This window comes from Chrysemys picta, chromosome 9 (assembly GCF_011386835.1).
Source record: "Chrysemys picta bellii isolate R12L10 chromosome 9, ASM1138683v2, whole genome shotgun sequence".
Taxonomy (NCBI): domain Eukaryota; kingdom Metazoa; phylum Chordata; order Testudines; family Emydidae; genus Chrysemys; species Chrysemys picta.
Genome location: NC_088799.1, coordinates 54,850,301 through 54,858,092, shown reverse-complemented (window position 1 = coordinate 54,858,092; position 7,792 = coordinate 54,850,301).

The window sequence follows — 7,792 nt, the reverse complement described above, 5'->3', positions numbered from 1 at the left end:
CTCCAGTTACTGCTCAGGGTGAGTAACATTTCCTTCTTCTTCAAGTCGTATCCCATCCCTATGTGTGCCCCATTTCAGAGCAGTATCCAATGAAGGGGGCAGGAGTTTCAGAACAGAATCCAGAACTGAAGACTGTACTGTAGAGCCAAACACTGCATCGGATCTAAGGGCATGGAGCAGGGTGGAACACTTTGAAAATATATAGATTGGAGACCAGGTAGTTGCTCTACATAGCTTAGATACTGGGACATTCTTCAAAAATGCAGTAGTTGTTGCTTGCGATCTGGTTGAATGCACTCTCAGACCTGGAGGTGCTGACCACCTGCAACGTCATAACAGGTGTAGATACTACAAATTATCCATTTTGAAAGTCTTTGTGCAGAAATGGAAGCCCTCTCAGATCTGTCTGCAAAGGCTACGAAGAGTCTAGGTAATCTCCTAAACTGCTTAGTCCTATCAAGGTAGAAGGCCAAGGGCCTTCTAAAGTTCAGAATCTGGAAAGAAGATTCCCAAATTGTGAGGCTTTGGAAAAAATTCTGGTAGATGGATAGATTGGTTAAGATGAAAATCCGATGTAACCTTTATTAGGAACCTAGGATGCGGATGTAAGGAGACCTTATCACAAAAGGACATGGTAAAGGGGGGATCTGCCATCAAGGCTCCAATCTCCCTGATCCTACGGGCTGACACGATGGCAACTAGGAAGGCTGTCTTCATAGATAAATGAAGTAGGGAACAGGTTCAAATGGAGGTCTTGTGAAGTGATTGAGAATCAGGTTGGGGTCCCAAGATGGGGTGGGATGTCTAGTGTAGGGGTAAGAGATTACCCAGACCCTTAATAAGTTTGGAAGACACCCGGTGAGCAAAAATGGAGAATCCTTTGACAGGGGGATGGAAGGCTGTACCTTGACGTAACTGATGGATAACCCAGATGTCTCCGGATCCAGCAACCAATCTAGGATGAGGGAAAGGGAAACTAATTCAGGCCTGAGGCAGTAGTGACAACTGTATCAATGGATGAATCTCTTCCTTTTCTGCAGGTAAGTAGTGTGGGTTGACATTTTTCTACTGTTTAATAACACCAGCTGCACTTCTATAGAGCAGGAAACCTTTAATCCTGAGAACCATCCAGGAGCCAGACTCTGGGGTGTAGAACTGCCAGGTTGGGGTGAGGTGTGACCCAGATCCTGAGACAGGAGATGAGGACTGTCGGGAGCTTGATTGGCAGTTGGACACAGCTGAAGTAGGTAAGGGTACAAAGCTTGCCTCGGCCAGGTAGGTACTATGAGGATAACTTATCCGGCCTGAACTTGTTCATCATCCTTAGGCTTCTGCTAGGAAAACACAAGTGTCCTGGGGAAAAAAAAGAGGGAAATGGTCCTATCACCTAAAACTAACTAACTAGATGTAACACTAACAACAACTCTAACTCACTTTGATAGAAAAAAGAGTGAAAGAGAGCTGAGTATGCTCTAGGCAGACACGCTAGTGTTCCGTCTCAGGCCAAGGCAGTAGATAAGGAACTGAGGGTGGTTCACCTGCTCACCTCTTTATAGACCTCGGTGTCTGCCATGAGGAGGCACAGTGCACGTGTGCGCTGAATGGGCACTGCTAACTAGAACGCTCCAATCAAGGGCTCAAGCAGTGCATGCACACCTGATGCACAGGACCCATAGGGAAACTACTGAAAGAAGAACTACCCTGATGGCCCTTGAAGTATCAGAAACAAACCCCAGAAATTCACCTACTATCCTGCCTAATAAGGCTGGTGGTAAAAAGGTGAGACAGCAAGAGGTATTCTCTCTGTCCCAGAAGCGAGTGTCTGAACCAGGACAGCCCCATGAGTTGTAGGAGAGCATGTAATTGCAGTGCTGAGAAGATTAGAGAGAATGCTCCTTTCTGGGTTTAAACACACGCAGCTGTGGAGCAATACTGGCCAATGGAAGTGACAGCATTAACCTGTCAGAAAAGCCGGGATTGAATGAGCTACACCTGCGGGAATTCTGCACCACTGTGCAATGCAGAATTTTGCAGAAATTAACATTGTGTATGAAAAATTTCCTTCCCCACTCCGCTCGAAATGGGCTGCTGTGCTGCTAGCCACCACTAGGGGCCACGGAACTCAGTGGAGCCCAGCTCACACATAGAAGACACTGCTGGGTGGGGGGGGGGGGGGAGGGGGAGGGAGCTAGAGTAGAGGTGGGCAAACTTTTTGGCCTGAGGGACACATCTGGGTATGGAAATTGTATGGGGGGGGCATGAATAATCACGAAACTGGGGGCTGGGGTGCGGGAAGAAGTGAGGGCTCCAGCTGGGAGTGCGAGCTCTGGGGGTGGGGCCAGAAATGAGGAGTTCAGGGTGCGGGAAGGGGCTCCGGGCTGTGGCAGGGGTGCGTGTGTTTGAGGGCTCCAGCTGGGGGTGCAGGCTTTGAGGTGGGGATGAGGGGTTGAGGGTGCAGGAGGGTGCTCCAGGCTGAGACCGAGGGGTTTGGAGGGCAGGAGGGGGATATGGGCTGGGGTAGGAGGTTGGGCTGCAAGAGGGGGCCAGGGTTGCAGGCTCCAGGCGGCGCTTACCTCAAGCAGCTCCTGGAAGCAACAGCATGTCCCCCTTCGTCTCCTATGTGGAGGTGAGGCCAGGTGGCTCTGTGCACTGCTCCATCCGCAGGCACCACCCCTGCAGCTCCCATTGACCATGGTTCCTGGCCAATGGCAGCTGCAGGGGAGGCACTTGGGGTGGGGACAGCATGCGGAGCCCTCTGGCTGCCCCTGTGCATAGGAACTGGAGGGGGACATGCTGCTGCTTCCAGGAGCTGCACGGAGCCATAGCACATGCGGAGTGGGGGCAAGTCCCCAACCCCCCTCTCCGGCTGGAGCCCCGGAGCAGGGCAAGCCCTGGACCCCGCTCCCTCGCGGAAGCTTGAGAGCCAGATTAAAATGTCTGACGGTCCGGATGCTGCTGTAGTTTGTCTACCCCTGAGCTAGAGGGTTCCCAGCATGCCCTGAGGGGAGGAGAGGGCAGCGCACAGAAAACTCTGTGCAAACCTGGGACTAAGCATCAGGCTGTTTCTCCCTCTGGATCCCTGGGCTGTCGGGAGAAGAGGGGCGGGTGTCTGGGCGGGGGGGGGGCATGGTTGGACTCTGGGGAGTAGAGGGCTTGGGTGTATTGGCTGGGGGGGCCCTGCAGGTGGGCTCTGGGGAGGAGGGGTTGTGGGTATCTGGACCCCTGGCTGCCTTCTGGGGGGAGGGCGGAAGAGGGCAAGAAACAAGAATTGGGTTGTCATAGGAGTTTCTTTAACTGTCTACTCCCGGCAGAATTTTTGTCTGTGTCTGTATTGTTACAGATATACCTGGCATGATTATGTAGTGTTATTTTGACAAATAAAATTTGCAGAATTTTGAAATATTGTGCGCAGAATTTTGAAATTTTTGGCGTAGAATGTCTCCAGGAGTAATGAGCAAAAGGAGATGATTTTCCTCTTCCCTCAAAGATGAGGCTCTCTGGTGGCATGAGAAGGAATGCTGAGATCCAAGGACTAGAGTCAATCAAGAGGAAAATCGGGTTTCTGAATCAAACCCATTATTTGCCATCATAGTTGTTCTTAGAGAGACGATCGCACCCAGGGATGATTGCACCCTGGATAGTAGCTCAATCTCCGGAAAGTAGTGACCCTGGGCCCAGTTGCCCTGCCCCCCTCATACAGGGCTCTCTGTAACAAGAGGTACTTTCCTCCCCACTCTTCCCAGCATCTGAGGGAACATCAGGGGAAGTCAGTGCCAGAGCGGGGGGGAGTAGATGCTGAGGTATCACCGACACCTCTCCCTGCTCAGTGCTGAAACAGACAGAGAGTGCTGCATTTCTCTGCCTTGGGCAACACAGAGAGGTGACCTGAGAGAACTGAGCCTCTACTCTTTTTCCCTTCAGCCAGCAAGCTATGCCCCCGCCCCATGCAAAACTGGGGTCCTGAGCCTGTTCAGCACCTGCACCCACCTTCGTGCTCCTGGTCAGCTGAGGCAGGACTTTGATGCCCCTTTAGCTGGAGTTAAAAGCCACTTGGGCGAACAGGCTGGAGTGGAGATGCTCAGTGTCAATGATACCTGATGTTTGGTATTGGATGAGACCAGGGACTCGGCCACTTTGTGCAGGACAGAAGAGGACTTTGGGAAGTAGGTCTTTGGAATAGATATGCCTCTGGGCATCGCCACTGAACGCTCTGTATCGGACTCAGTCGCTCAGGCCTGGAGAGTCTTTCTGTTCAGCAGGGGTTTGAAATGATTTTCTGATCTTCATGGGTTCAGATATGAGGCAGATGGGCCACCTCTCTGACTTGTGACCTTCTGTCAGGCACCAGACTCTGAATGTGGGCTCTGAAACAGGCATCATGCTGAAGCATGAAGCACAAGCCCTGAAGCCAGCTTAGCGATGTCTGCGAGGCCAGCTGTTAGGGAGCTGACTGCAGCCAGGGAGGACACTTAGAAGAAAAGCTGGCTGAACAAGACTGACATTGGGAAACGGAACTAATGAATGTGCCTCCAAGTCAGCAGGGCCCCAGACAATATAGGCAATGGGCAAGCTTAGAGTTGACCATAATAGCTGAGAATTTTAAACACAGCTTGGCCTTGTCTACACTAGATGCAAAGTAGTATTTAAAATAGCGTTTGCTAACATATTTCAAAATATAATCGACTTTCCCAGTCTAGATGTGACCACCAGTGGAAGCAGGGAGAATACAAAACATGCTCTAAGCACCTTCAGTTGTCAGCAGGAACTGATGAGCGGTTTGTGCTGGGCTCCTTATTTACACCTTTGCATGAAAGGCGCGGTGGTGGCAAGTACTCTTAGTGGACCTTGCTTTGCTTTCTAGAAGCTCCTGTGGTCTGGGGGATGTGCTTATCCTGAATGTGGGAGTCCACATGGGCAGTTCTTCACAGAGAGTCAGTTGTCTTCCTCCAGGAGAAAATCTGAATTTGCCCTAACATGGAAATACCCGTTTATTCTCGGATAGCATGACTTACTCAGCTCAACCTAGTGATTAGCTTAACCTTGAGAAGGCAGGTGACAGCACCAAAGAAACATTCCCTTAAGAAATTCATGGTATTGAAACAGCTGACAAAGGAGAGTAATACGAGGAGTTTCTTTTTACAGAAGGAAGAGGAAGTGTTTTTTTCCACCGGAAAAGTGTTGCAACTTCATCTTGTGTCCTTGATACGTCAAACCAGCATGAGCAGCCTGCATTGCTACACCAATGGTCTGATCAGCTGTGGCTCAAAGCAAACCACACAGTATGAAACATCAGAAATAGTTTTTCTTCACAAGTCTGTAGCATTCTTACCCTCCCTCATTTAGGGATACAGCCAAATATTTTTAGAACTATATGGGAGGGCAACATCTTTCTGAGTAAGAGGTGAAACGTTCACATTTCACATAATCAATTCCAGTTGTGAAAGCACCAATATAATCAGTCTGGATGAACAGCTCAATATACAGTTGCTAGTGGTGAGGATCATAACGATGACCCTGTACAAATGACTCAGATCTGGCAAGATGTTTTCATTCATTTTTTCTCTCCACTGTTAACATAGCTTGAGTGTTGTATAATAGCTGCTGAAAAGCTGGTGGTCACTTAATCTAGGAAATCTGCATACCTTTTGGCAGAGGTTAATATATCACCAGCATGGGGACAGAAGTCAGATGCCATGACCACCTATTTGTATCAAGACACTTCAGTGTAGCTTTGTCACAGCACAATCTAAATGCTGTGCTCCACAGAGTTGAAATGATTTACACCTAGCAAGGGACATAGGTCAACAGAAAGACGTTCTATAATACTTTAGGAGCAAGAGAAAGCCAAAAGAAAGCAAAGGTCCTCTACTTAGTGAGGAAGGAGAGGTAATAACGGATGACACCAAGAAGACTGTGGCATTTAATGATTATTTTGCATCAGTCTTCACAAAAAAGGTTGTGTGGCCAAATTCTTAATACAATTAGTATTTAAAACAAGAGAGAAGGAACACAAGCCAAAATAGGGAAAGAATAGGTTAAAGAATAATTAGATGGATTCAAGTTGGCATGGCCTGATGAAATTCACCCTAGGGTACTCAAGGAACTAGCTGAAGCTATCTTGGAACCATTAGTGATTATCTTCAAGAACTCATGAAGAATAGATGAGGGGGTCCCAGAGGACTGGATAAGGGCAAACACAGAACCAGCCTTTTAAAAGGGGTGGGAGGAAGGGAACTGAAGACCAACAACCTAATTTTGATACATGGAAAGATACTGGAATAAATTATTAATTTGTAAGCACCTAGAGGGTAAAAGGTTACAAGGAATAACCAACATGGATTTGTCAAGAACAAAGCATGTCAAACCAACCAAATTTCCTTCTTTGACAGAGTTACTACCATGATGGATGGATGGAATCTGCAGCCATGATATATTTTGATTTTAATAAGGTTTTTAACACAGTCCCACGTGACATTCTCATATGCAAATCAGGGGAAAGTGATCGAGATTAAATTACTATAAACTGGGTGCACAACTGGTTGAAAAATTGGACTCAGAAAGAAGTTATCAATAGTTTGCTTTCAAACTGGGAGGCTGGCTCTAGTGGGATCACACCAGGGTCTGGTATGATTCAATAGTCTCATTAATGACTTGGATAATGAAGGGGAGAGTATGCTTATAAAGTCTGCAGATGACACCAAGTTGGGAGGGATTAGAAGCACTTTGAAGGACAGGATAAGAATTTAAAATGAGCTTGACACATTGGAGAACTGGTCTGAAATCAACAAAATGAAATTCAATAAAGACAAGTATGAAGTACTTCACTTAGGAAGGAAAAATCAAAATGTACAACTACAAAATGGTGAATAATTGGCTAGGCAACAGCATTGCTGAAAAGGCTCTGGGGTTATGGTGGATTATAAATTGAACACAAGTCAAAATGTGATGCAGTTGCAAAAAAATACATCATTCTGGGGTGTATTAACAGAGGTGTAATTGTCACTTATTGTCCTTCTCTATGTGGCACTGATGAGGCCTTAGCTAGAGTGCTATGGGCACCACACTTTAGGAAACATAAATAAACTGGAGAGAGTCGAGGAGAGCAACAAAAATGATCAAAGGTTTTGAAAACCTGACCTGTGAGGAAAGGTTAAAAAAACTGGGCAGGTTCAGTCTTGAGAAAAGAAGACTTAGGAGGGACCTGATAACAGTCTTCAAATGTGTTAAGGGCCATTATAAAGAAGACAAGTATTCGAGGGGTAGCCATGTTAGTCAGTATCCACAAAAACAATGAGGAGTCCGGTGGCACCTTAAAGACTAACAGATTTATTTGGGTATAAGCTTTCATGAGAAAAAACCCACTTCTTCAGATGCATGGAATGAAAATTACAGATGCAGGCATAAATATACTGACAAATGAAGAGAAGAGAGTCACCTTACAAGTGGAGAACCAGTGCTGACAGGGCGAATTCAATCAGGGTGGATGTGGTCCACTCCCAATAACTGATGAGGAGGTGTCAATACCAAGAGAGGGAAAATTGCTTTTGTAGTGTGCCAGTCACTCCCAGTCCCTGATTCAAGCCCAAATTAATGGTGTTAAATTTGCAAATGAATTGTAGCTCCGCAGTTTCTCTTTGAAGTCTGTTTTTGAAGTTTTGTTGTTGAAGGATGGCTACTTTTAAATCTATTATAGAATGTCCAGGGAGATTGAAGTGTTCTCCTACCGGCTTTTGTATAGACTCATAGACTTTAAGGTCAGAAGGGACCATTATGATCATCTGGTCTGACCCCC